General features: G+C 36.1%; 1 long non-coding RNA gene across 1 annotated transcript in view; it reads left to right on the forward strand.

Moving 5' to 3' along the window:
- Positions 1–8956: 8956 nt before the first annotated feature.
- LOC127548838 (uncharacterized) overlaps positions 8957–12011 on the forward strand; it is a 29624-nt gene continuing 26569 nt past the window's right edge. The window contains exon 1 of the long non-coding RNA XR_007950474.1: positions 8957–10047. This is a non-coding gene — a long non-coding RNA (uncharacterized LOC127548838). The remainder of the gene's footprint in view (positions 10048–12011) is intronic.

Genomic DNA, 12011 nt, shown 5'->3' on the forward strand with positions numbered 1-12011 from the left:
CTTGAAGTTAGAAAAGCACAGATTTAGAGCTAGAGGAGCATAGATTTAGTAGCTTATAGTCTAAGCTTCCCCCATTTTATAAATAAGGAAACTGAAGTCAAGGAAGGTAAGATGACTTGCTCAAAATCTCAGATATAGTAATTGGCAGAGACTGGGATCAAATTCAGGTTTGTTAACTATAGGATTTGAGAAGAAATGGTGCTAGGATTTAAATGGTGCAGTTTTCCCCATTGTACCACTCTATCATGAGGAACGGTTTTGGAATACTCTTGAAGGTAGCATTTTACTCTACCAAACTACATAGTTTTGGTTAGCAGGATACACTCAGAAAACCCTGGAAAATCCTCCATGGCCTCAAACAAAGTGAAATGTACTGTGTACGTAGTAATAGCAATGTTGTGGGATTGTCAGTTGTGAATGACTTTACTGTTCTCAGGAACACAATGATCCAAGGCTACTGTGAAGAACTTATGACAAAAAAATCTTATCCAAAACCAGAAAAAGAACTGAATGAAGCATACTTTTTAAAACTATTTTTCTTGAGTGTATATTTTTGGGAAAATCTATGTTTTTTTCTACAACATGACTTTTATGGAACTATTTTCCATAACTTCACATTGCCTTCTCAATGGGAGGGAGTAGGGAGGAAGGAAGAAAATCTGAAACTCAGTTTTAAAAATAAATGTTAAAAATTGTTAAAAAAAAATAAAAATATTAAAACAAACATGTATTTTCTATAGAACAACAAACAATAAATATAGTGTCAAGAAGATCTGGATTGAAGTTATGCTTGATACTAGTTTTGTGACCATGGCTAAGTCTCAACTTTTATAGGCCTCAGTTTCCTCACCTATGAAATGAAAGCAATAATAATTGTAGGACCATGTATAAAAAGAAATATAAATATATATACATATACATATATATGAAGTGCTTTGTAAACTTAAAACACCACATTTGTAAGTTATTACTTTACTGTACCGTAGACATGTCAACCATTATTATTTGTCTTCCAAACTTTGTTTAGTACAATGTTCATCACATAGTGGGTATTTAATTGATTATTATCAGAATACATTTTACATAAGAAAACTTTACTTTCCATGAGTAGGGAAATTTATGTAGTGATATCAAATGTGTTACCAAGTGGGCTCAAAGCCTTCCATGAACAGTAAGTGATATAAGAAACAGCTGTCAAATAAAGAGGTCTGTAAGTGTCTTACATCAGGCAGCCATAGCTTGGGATAATCTCTGGAGTTTGGCTATTATCCTCATACATTGAAGGACAGGGACACTCTGATCCTGAATACTGGAACCTTGCCTTGGTCTGAGGACTGATAACTGGATTCAGAGGAAGAAATTCTTTTTCTTAGTTGGCTCTCATGGCAATAATGAGGAAATAATAAGTCCTAAGTGTGTCATCTCAAAATATTTGTTGTGACAAAGGCCTAGGACACTGATGGATGAGAAATTTCTTGTTCCCTCTCTCAACATCTGTGTACACAGGTCTAGAACATTCACAAACAATTTAGAAATAGAAATGGAAGGAAAGAGAAGTAAGTAAGAAAAGACAGGAGGGAAGTCTTGAGGCAGTATAGGGGCCAGAGATGTGATGTAAGCAAGTATACTCTCCCTTTTTTTCTTTTGAGGCTCCAGAAAAAAGAACAATGAGATTAAAAAAATTTAAGAGTTGGAAGGGACCTTCACAGCTGTCTAGTCCAACCCACACATGAACGGGAATCCTTATTATAATAAGAAAGCCAACAAGTGATCATCCAGTTCTCCATAAAGACCTTCAAGAAATGGAAGCCATCATCAAACATCCCTCTCCACTTTTGGACAGCTCCAAAGCTTAAACTTCCCTCTTTGCATCTTTCAGTCACCTTTACTGGTTCTGCCAAACAGAAACAGTTTAATCATTCCTTTACATAGCTCTTCAAATATTTGAATAATACTAATCATATCTTCCCCAATTGTTCTCTGATTCACGCTAAACATTCTTAGTTCCTTCAATCTTTATATGGTATCCTATTTATTCTCTGGATAATCTCTAGTTTACTAATGTTCTTTTTGAAATAGATGATTGGATCTTTATTTAAGCTAATTATTTATTTTTATATAAATATAATATTAATTATTAAAATATTAAGCTAATAGTTTATTTAGCTAATGGATTCAGAGGTAGTAATTATTAATAATTACTAATATTGTACATGTTAATCAATAAACATTTAATCAATTAATATATGTACATTCAGGAATAACTAAATAGATTAGGTTCTTTCTTATAAAAAGCTCCAAATTCTTATAAAATGAATTAAAATATAAATTACAAATTCATAAATTCACTATAAGTTCACTTGCTTAGGAAGTGAATTTCATAGGAAGCTAACAAGGACCTCTATCCTTTCTTCCAGTTGAATAGGGAACAAAGCCCAGTGTGATGGAGGTAATGATATGAAAAGTCCCTCAGCTATTTCATTGCCCCTCTGCTCTTCACCATTCTCCTTTTCCTCAACATGAGGAGATGACTATGAACATTTGGTCAGTGAGTGACCCTGTTTGCTAGTTTGCCTTCTACTGGCCAATTGTGGAGATGTTTTGATATCTATTTATCAGCCCAGCCTATGAATCAGCTCATTGTCTTGGTAGGACACCCTTGTAGGAAATGTTGAGATGGGTCTGTCAAAAGTATAAAGGACTCATGATGGAAAATACTGTCCCAATCCAGATAAAAAACTGATCGACTCTAAATGCAGATCAAAGCTTATAACTTTTGCTTTATTTTTTGTATTTTTCTCCTTTTTGATCTGTTTCTTCTTTCACAACTGTGACTAATAAGAAAATACAATATAATCTACATCAAATTTCCTACCATTTTAGGAAGAGGGGAGAGGAGGAAGAGAGGGAGAAAAATATGGAATTCAAAATCTTGTAAAAATGAATGCTAAAATTTTTCTTGACATATAATTGGAAAAAATAAAATACTATTTAAAAAAATAAGTCTGTCGGGTCTGCTCATCAGCTCATTTGTCAATAGTATTCTGTATTTTGTGCAGGGTCCCAGAGGATATAAGGGCAAGGTCTATCCATCAATGAGATTATTTTTAGATTACTTCATCTATATTGTCCACTCCTATAGTATTATAAAACTAAGACCCTGGAAGAAGGGAGCATTTCATCTTGAGGAACATCTGGGGTTCTATTCATTAAAGGGGCCAGGCCTTTTAAACAAATGGTTATTGGCTCAGATTTCTTCCTCAATGGTTTTTCTTACAGATTGGACATTTTTAGGCCAACATTCTTAAATCATGATGCCAAAACTGAATGCATTGCATTAGATAGGCGAAGTCCAACAAGGACAGTATATGATGGTGATTCTATCTTCTCCCTATTCCTAAAAGATTTGTGTAATGTTTGGGCTAGCTTTCTGGAGGTCCTCCGGAAAGGCCTTGGTCTCATCAGGATAGTCATCATGAAGCTGAATAAGAATAGAGTCCAAAGTCTTTATTGTCTCCTTCACAGTCTATGTCTGTCATAGTCTGACCCGGTCTCCTCCAACAGTTTTGACAGTCTGCCAGTCTCAAACAGTCTCAGTCTGAGTCTGACTTTATCCCCAGTTCTTTCGGCCCTTAAATACCGATTACAATCACATCATTACAGTATACTGAGTATAAGCCAATCTAGAGTGATTATATCATTATATCAAACTAGAGTGATTATATACAAGATATATGTGAACTAGAGAACCATTATCTCATCAATTCCACGGAGTTAACAATCTTGTTTTAAGTATACTTTTCCAGAGTTCTGTCCCTCTACAGATATGTGTCTTTCTGGACCCTGACTCTGTTCATTATATTACCCACTCTTTCCTACTTTGTGTCAACCAAAAATATGATGAGTATGTTATCTATGTCTTTATACAAGTCATTGATAAACCAAGCACAGATATATGTGTTATTCCACCAGAAACCTTCTATAATGACATTAAACAATCACCAATTACTCTGTATCTGAACATCCAACTAGTTCTAAATCCACCTACATCCTCACTTAATCCATATCCCTCCATCTTTTCCACAAGAATAATATAAGATGCTTTATCAAAAGATTTGCTAAAATCTTGATAAACTATACCCTTAGCATTCCCTATCATCTCTGAATTTAGTAATCGTGTCAAAAAAAGGAAATGAGATAAGTCTGAGGTAACTATTTCTTGATGAAGCAAAAACCCATCCAGTGCCATGGGTTTCATTCTTGCATGTCTCAGTGACTCCTAAGAGATTAAAAATTTGTCTTCTTTGATTAGAACTCTAATTCCTCATTTGCTGCTAAAACTTGGGCATTGATGTGAGAGAAAGTCAGTGGGTAGTTATATGTTGGTACAGAGAGAACCTTTGCAACCTCCAGGAAAAAGAGTCTGTCTATGTATCTATGTATCTATCTATATCTATCTATATATACATACACATATATAGCAGGTAGATTGAACGAGAAGCACCTGTTTTGAAGGGTTATTTTAGATTGTTTGGTGACTATAAAAGGTAGTTGCAACAGCTGAAATTTATTTTGAAAATAAAAAGCTATTATTAAAAAAAAAAAACTTTCCTTCTTTACAATACTGAAGTCCCACTGATGCCTTTGTTGATTCCTGTGTAGGTCTAATCTGTTGATTGCAGGGAGAAGAGAAACAGGATGCGGTTGCCTACCCAGCCAGGTGCAGGGGGCTTGGCTTGTGATAAACAGGATGTGAGAAACTTAGGTCCTACTACATGTTTCAAAGGTCTGACGCTTTAGCAGGGCCTTTGTTAGTGTCAAAGTCTTGACAAATCCTAACCAATGATTGAAGAGTAACCCCTCCTGGGAGGAGATAACCATTGCCTTTTTCTATAAAAATCGATTATAAGTAACCTCCTCTAGCCAACCAGTCCCTGATGCTGTTTTGGTCTGTCTGCTTTTATGACAATACAGCCCCTTCCTGTGAAAATAGGAAAATTCCTGAGATAAGTCTGAGGTAACTATTTCTTGATGAAGCAAAAACCCATCCAGTGCCATGGGTTTCATTCTTGCATGTCTCAGTGACTCCTAAGAGATAAAAATTTGTCTTCTTTGATTAGAACTCTAATTCCTCATTTGCTGCTAAAACTTGGGCATTGATGTGAGAGAAAGTCAGTGGGTAGTTATATGTTGGTACAGAGAGAACCTTTGCAACCTTCAGGAAAAAGAGTCTGTCTATGTATCTATGTATCTATCTATATCTATCTATATATACATACACATATATAGCAGGTAGATTGAACGAGAAGCACCTGTTTTGAAGGGTTAGTTTAGATTGTTTGGTGACTATAAAAGGTAGTTGCAACAGCTGAAATTTATTTTGAAAATAAAAAGCTATTATTAAAAAAAAAAAACTTTCCTTCTTTACAATACTGAAGTCCCACTGATACCTTTGTTGATTCCTGTGTAGGTCTAATCTGTTGATTGCAGGGAGAAGAGAAACAGGATGCGGTTGCCTACCCAGCCAGGTGCAGGGGGCTTGGCTTATGATAAACAGGATGTGAGAAACTTAGGTCCTACTACATGTTTCAAAGGTCTGACGCTTTAGCAGGGCCTTTGTTAGTGTCAAAGTCTTGACAAATCCTAACCAATGATTGAAGAGTAACCCCTCCTGGGAGGAGATAACCATTGCCTTTTTCTATAAAAATCGATTATAAGTAACCTCCTCTAGCCAACCAGTCCCTGATGCTGTTTTGGTCTGTCTGCTTTTATGACAATACAGCCCCTTCCTGTGAAAAACAGTCCAGTCCAGTAATTCTTATGGATCAAACCTGCCAACTCACTTCAGTACCAGAGAGTAAGTAATAAGGCCAACTGAAATGTTCTAAGGTCTCAAAAGAGGGTGAGATAGTTTTGGGTTGGAGGAGTCCCAAGGAAGGCTTCATGGAAGAGATGCAATTTGAGCTGGATCTTTAAATGTAAATTTATATAACAGCAAGTTTCCTAGTTCCCTGTATCTGAAGACTAGATTTGTTTTATTTTGCTTCCTAGGGCTTTCTAGTATTCTTAGGAGTGTTTAGGATCTACTTTTTGCTTACTGATCTCGTACCTCCAATTCTAGAGATCTCCTGTACTACAGTTCCATTGGGCCTTCTTGATTGTTGGGTTAGTTTTCATAAAGTTTCTACTTCAAAGGTATAGCAAGAATAAAAATACAAACATCAGGCCATAGATTCAAAAACACTTGGGGGTAGGGTTTATATAATCCCTCCTTTCATCACCACAGTCTCTAGGAACAGAGCAGGATTTAACTCAGTCCCTTTATAGCTTCAGTCCTATCAAGCCTCAAGTCCAAAGACTTGGGCTTTCATCTCCGTACCTAGGCTTTTCAAGGTTTCCCTCTTGAGCTGGTAGCAGCATCTGGTCTGGGATCCTGCTTCCATAGTTGTCATGGCTAGCACTCCTGGTTTCAGGAATAGTAGCATCCATTCTTAGAATTGAAAAGGGCAAACAGAGCCCCCAAATGGCAACTCTGCATCTCAGAAACATAGGGCTTAGATAGAAGGAGGTAAGTAACCCTCCCACTACTCACTATGCTTTGGGTTGGAAAAACCTTTACTCCGTGGATTGTTGAAAAGAGAGTGGGACTAATCCAGTTTCAGTTTTAAAGATGAAGCCTGTTTTGCTTTGGTATTCAATGTAAAGAGGAAGATTTTACTTATGTAATAGGGCAACATGGGACATTTTCTCCCAGAAACTGGACCCTGGCATCCTTCAAATGAAGACTTCCATTTTGGAGAATCTGGGAATATGTCAAAACCCTATTACATGAAATTTTATAATTCTGTTTTATTTGCCTATATAAATGTTGTAACTTCCCAGTAGAAAATAAGCTCCCAGAGGACAAAGCCTGTTTTATATTTTGAATTTGTGACACCAGGAGTAGGGCACATAGTAGACACAATGCTATTTGAGGTGAATGAAGAGTAACGAAGGGCAGTAGAAAGCTCCCTGGCCCAGTGGTGGAGTAAGGAGATATGAGCTCTCATCCTGACTACCATTAATGTGCTTTGTAACCTTGGGCAAATATATCATTTATCCTCCCTAAACCTCAGTTTCTTCATGTGAAAAAGGAAAGAATGCTCTTCAAGATTTCTTTCAACTCTTATCATACTATGAATTGTAAGACTGGACAGGATCTGAGTTAAGTGGAGAGGAAAAGAAAGGGAATTCCAGGGCAGGGAAAAGGAAAAAGGAATTGGGTGAGCTTTAATTCAAAGGAGAGAATTCTTCAGAATCTGATTCCCTGGTACAAAGATTTCCAAATTCCTCCAAAGTCACAATTAGCATGAAATCCTTTGATCTTGTGATCCTAACTGGGAAAGTGGTAAGAGAGTTACCATAGGAACAGTGGAAGGGGTGAGCTAAAAGAAAATAGAAAAATTAAAACTAATTTTGTTTTTACTATCAAGACAGAAACCTGTGATAAAGAGAAATGGAGGCAAGAAATTTCTGAAAATGAAAAATTTACTAGTAAAGCTAGCAATTGCCAACAAATAGGGTGCTTCTCAGTAATGAAGGCTTCATGGAAGAATTAATTGGTTCTTTTATAGTCATAAGGAGTGACATCAATGTGGCATAATAAAGATCAATCTCACTTCTGATTGGTCAATGCCAAAGTTACTAGCCACAAGTCATACCAGTTTATCCTTAGGTAGCTTAGCATACTCTGGAAAATTCAATGGTTGACCATTTCTGAGGGAGAAGAAGGAGCTTGTGGTTTACATGTTACTGATTTTGGATATATTAAGAGTATAGATTAGAAATTTGTGGCTGGAAGGTCCTGAAGTCAGTGGAGGAGTCAGTTGAGGACATTGAAAAGCCAGGTGATGGCTGTCTAAATAGGGAAATGAAAATCATCTGAGGTAGTTCAAGTTCACATATTAAGGGAGAGCAATTAATAAATTCAACTTGACCATTAATACATAATATATTTATTAACGAGTAATAAATAAAGACTAATATTATTATGAAATAAAATACCATATCAAAATTTAATATCCTCTTCAGTGGGTCACTTACATAACAATTATCTAAGATATAATCAAAGTAAAAGTCATCAATATCTAATGAATCCTGTGTAGTGTCACATATTATTCTATCAATTTATTAAAGGTAAGGCAACAATTACAAAATCAAGAAGGTTGAGTTGAATCCAAATTTACAAAGCTACTTACTAAAACAATTATGAGACCTAAAATATAAAAAGCTGTTGGAGCTAATAGTTTGAATTGCTGGCCCTAACAGAGAACAGGTCTCAAGTAATATTTGGGCTGGACTCTTGCTGTTCATGGACTTATTCAATACTGGCTCTCTACAAAAAGCATATTATCTAGAGTAGCTAGTATGCCTTCTTCAAGAGAACAATCAACAAAACCAGGAAGAGGAGTCCCACTATGGGATATGTTCATTATGCAACTGAATTTCTTGGATTATCTGGAAACTTGTTATAGTCTGTCATAGGAACAACAGGATCGATTGATCATAGCTCAGGCTCCTCCTTGTGAAGCAATAAAGGAGTGAATGGATTCACTTGTGGCCTGGGCCAACCGCTTGATTACAAGTGAAAGATTTCTATCTCTATTTTCCAATGGAGGGGAGGGAGAAAAAGAGAAGGAGGGAGAGAGAGAGAGAAAGAGAGAGAGACAGAGACAGAGAGAGAGAGAGAGAGACAGAGAGAGAGAGAGAGAGAGAGACAGAGAGAAAGACACACACACACACAGAGAGAGAGAGAGAGAGAGAGAGAAAGAGACAGAGAGAGAGAGAGAGAAAGACACACAGAGAGAGACAGAGGCAGAGACAGACAGAGAGACAGAGACAGAGACAGAGAGAGACAGAGAGAGAAGGAGGAAAAGGAGGAGGAGGAGGGAAAGAGAGAGAGGAGGAGAACAAGACAGACAGAGAGAAGGAGAGAGAGATAGAGAGACAGAGACAGAGATGGAGGGAGGGAGAGGGAGAGAAACAGCAAGAGGAACAGGGAGAGGGAAAAAGAGAGAGGAGGAAGAGATAGGGAATGGTAGCAGGAGGGAGGAAAAGATGTAATATATGTATATATGAAGATATGGACCAGGGGATCTTTATTCACTTTCCATATTCTTTTACGTGGTTATTGATGTATGTCCTTACTTTTTGGCTTTTGGTACTGATGCCATGATGTACTAATTTTAGAAAGGAAGACTGACATATAACCAAGAAAACTCAGGAAACAAATACCATGAATCAAGGCTAAAATAATAGAATGATGCAAAGTCCTATGTTAGGTTCTGAGAATACAAACATTCTTGCTAACAGAAAGCTCACAATCTAACAGGGGAGATAAATAACAATATGAAAATTTTAATATATTAATTCCCTTTACAACCTGGCAACCTATTTCCAATATCCATTGAAATGGTACCTTTTCATTTTGATTCCTAGATGTTCCAGGCTGGTCAACAATACTTGGAATGGGAGTTCCAATGATCTGTTGTAAAGTCTTGATTTAGACTTTGTCACTGGGATTGAAGAGCAAGTAGGTGGTACAGTTGTTATAATGCTCCCAAGCCTGAATTCAGGAAGACTCATCTTCATGAGTTCAAATCTGGCCTTAGATACTTACTAGCTGTGAGACCCTGGCCAGGTCATGTGACCCTGTTTGCCTCAGTTTCCTAATCTTAACTTGAAGAAGGGGCAAACCACTTAAGTTATCCTTGCCAAGAAAATCTCAAATCAGGTCACAGAGAATCTGAAATGATTGAATAACAATTTCTATAATTTTCAGAAATGATAGATACAGGTCTAAACAAAACTCATTCTTTTTTATAATTGGCCAAATTTGTAAATTTCCCTTCTTTGGCTGAGAGAAGTCCTACTTCCTTAAACTGCAGCACTTCAGAGTTTCATAATACGCTGTCAGCAAGGCTAATCAGATATTATGACCTCGCCCAAGTAAGACGTCCTTCATAGACAAAGAAAAGCCCAAAAGGATATGGATACTTTCTTCCAAAAGTAAGTCATTATTATTATTATTTTCTATTTAAAAAGCAAAATATGCTTCATTAAATATTTATCAATTTCTAAACATCTCAAACATTCTTTTAACTATTCAATTTAGATGCTAACAGCATCTGGATTAAAAAGAGAAGTTATTATTCTAACTGTTTGTCTGATACAATATTTCCTCCGATTGTTGCCACATAAGAAAAATTTCACGTGTATTTTAGACATGAAACAAAACGTATTACCAGTTATTAATGAAGTTGAATGTACTTCCAAATTATCTAATATAGAAAATCATTTTTGGCATTCTATATTGATTGTTTTCAAGAACAATATATAAAATACTAATGGATTACTGAACTTTGGAGTTTAAAATCTTAAAGAGAAATATTTAGAAACTCAGTTTTCTCAAGGGCTATTTATTAGTAATATTTTCAATTTTAGAATCAACCTTTTTTAGTTAGTTCACAAACCAAATGATTTCATTTTGTTTTCTTAAGTTAGCTAGTTTTGACACCTTTGGGGTTGAGGGAGAGAAGTGAGAAGAGATAAAGTGCATGTCTGCAATTTTTTTTAAAGTTTCAGTATACCCAAATAATTTGATACTGTACATTTTGCTTCTAAGAGTTTTAATTTGGTAATCTTTAAATTTTTGGCAACAATTTATCTAAAACTTTCTTAAATCCTCCTCCTTGATGTTAATGGGGTCAGAACCTTTCTTCAAAGCTTCTGTTTCAAAACTACTAAAATCCTTTACATTCAAACTCTTCATTCATGTTCAATGTAAACAGACTATAACTTTATTTAGCTTTTCTACCTATTCCCTTCTCATTCCTACTGGCTTAAACTTTCTTTCTTCTTTTCTTTTTCTGATCTCTCCCTTGCATTTCCACATTCTGATCCAACACTTCTCTTAATTTCTTCTTCTTGCTTAATTCTTCTAGTTTCTATTCCTAATCACATCCTAGACTATCTATAGAACTCATCTGCACTCCACTGTACCTTTCCCTTTATAATTAATTTAGTGCAAGTTGTTAGTTGCAAGATTGTTGCCTTTGGGGTTCTACAAGCTTACAAATGTAGAGTTCACTCCAATACCTTTTGATGCCTTTGCTTCTAGAATGTCAGAAACAACTGAGTATTTTGTTTGTTGTTCAGTTCTTTTCACTTGAATCTGACTTTTCACTCCCCCATTTGGGGTTTTCTTGGCAAAGATACTAAAGCAGTTTGCCATTTCCTTCTTCAGCTCATTTTAAGAGATGAGAAAATTGAAGCAAACAGCATGAAGTAGCTTATCCAGAGTCGCACAGTAACTTTAGGCAGTGAGGTAGACAACTGATAAGGTTTGGAATCTTCAAATTTGGCCCCAGACACTGACTCACTTACTTAACCCTGTTTGCCTCAGTTTTCTCATCTATAAAATGAGCTGGAGAAGGAAGTGGCAAATCACCCCAGTACTGTTGCCAAGAAAGCCCCAAAGTAGGCCATGAAGAGTCGGACAGGACTGAAATAATTGAAGGACAGCAACAGCAAATATAGTTATGACTTAATTATTTAGGCAAACCAGAAGCAAATATTATGATAAAATAAACATCATTTCAAATTAAATTGTACTTACTTTTAAATCGCTTCCTGATTAAGACAAGCTTTCCTTGGCTAGGGAATAGTAGAAATAAGCTGGAGAACAGGAACCCTGACATTTCTTTTCCCTCAATGCTTAAGCACAATATGTAGTAGTTGCTAAATGGTTAGACTAAATGGACGTTAATAATGGTGGATTGGGAGTTCAGCTTTTCAGAGATCTTCCCTCCCCCATTCAATTAATCAGTCTGTATCCAAGTCTAAACTATGATAATAGAATACAAACTAGATACACAAAGGGTTCTATGATTTTTTCCCACCATGTCCTCAATCATAATTTAGATAAATCCAAAGGAGATGCCTGTGGATCAGAGAACTTAGGGGACATGACT

The sequence above is a fragment of the Antechinus flavipes genome, chromosome 2 (assembly GCF_016432865.1).
Source record: "Antechinus flavipes isolate AdamAnt ecotype Samford, QLD, Australia chromosome 2, AdamAnt_v2, whole genome shotgun sequence".
Taxonomy (NCBI): domain Eukaryota; kingdom Metazoa; phylum Chordata; class Mammalia; order Dasyuromorphia; family Dasyuridae; genus Antechinus; species Antechinus flavipes.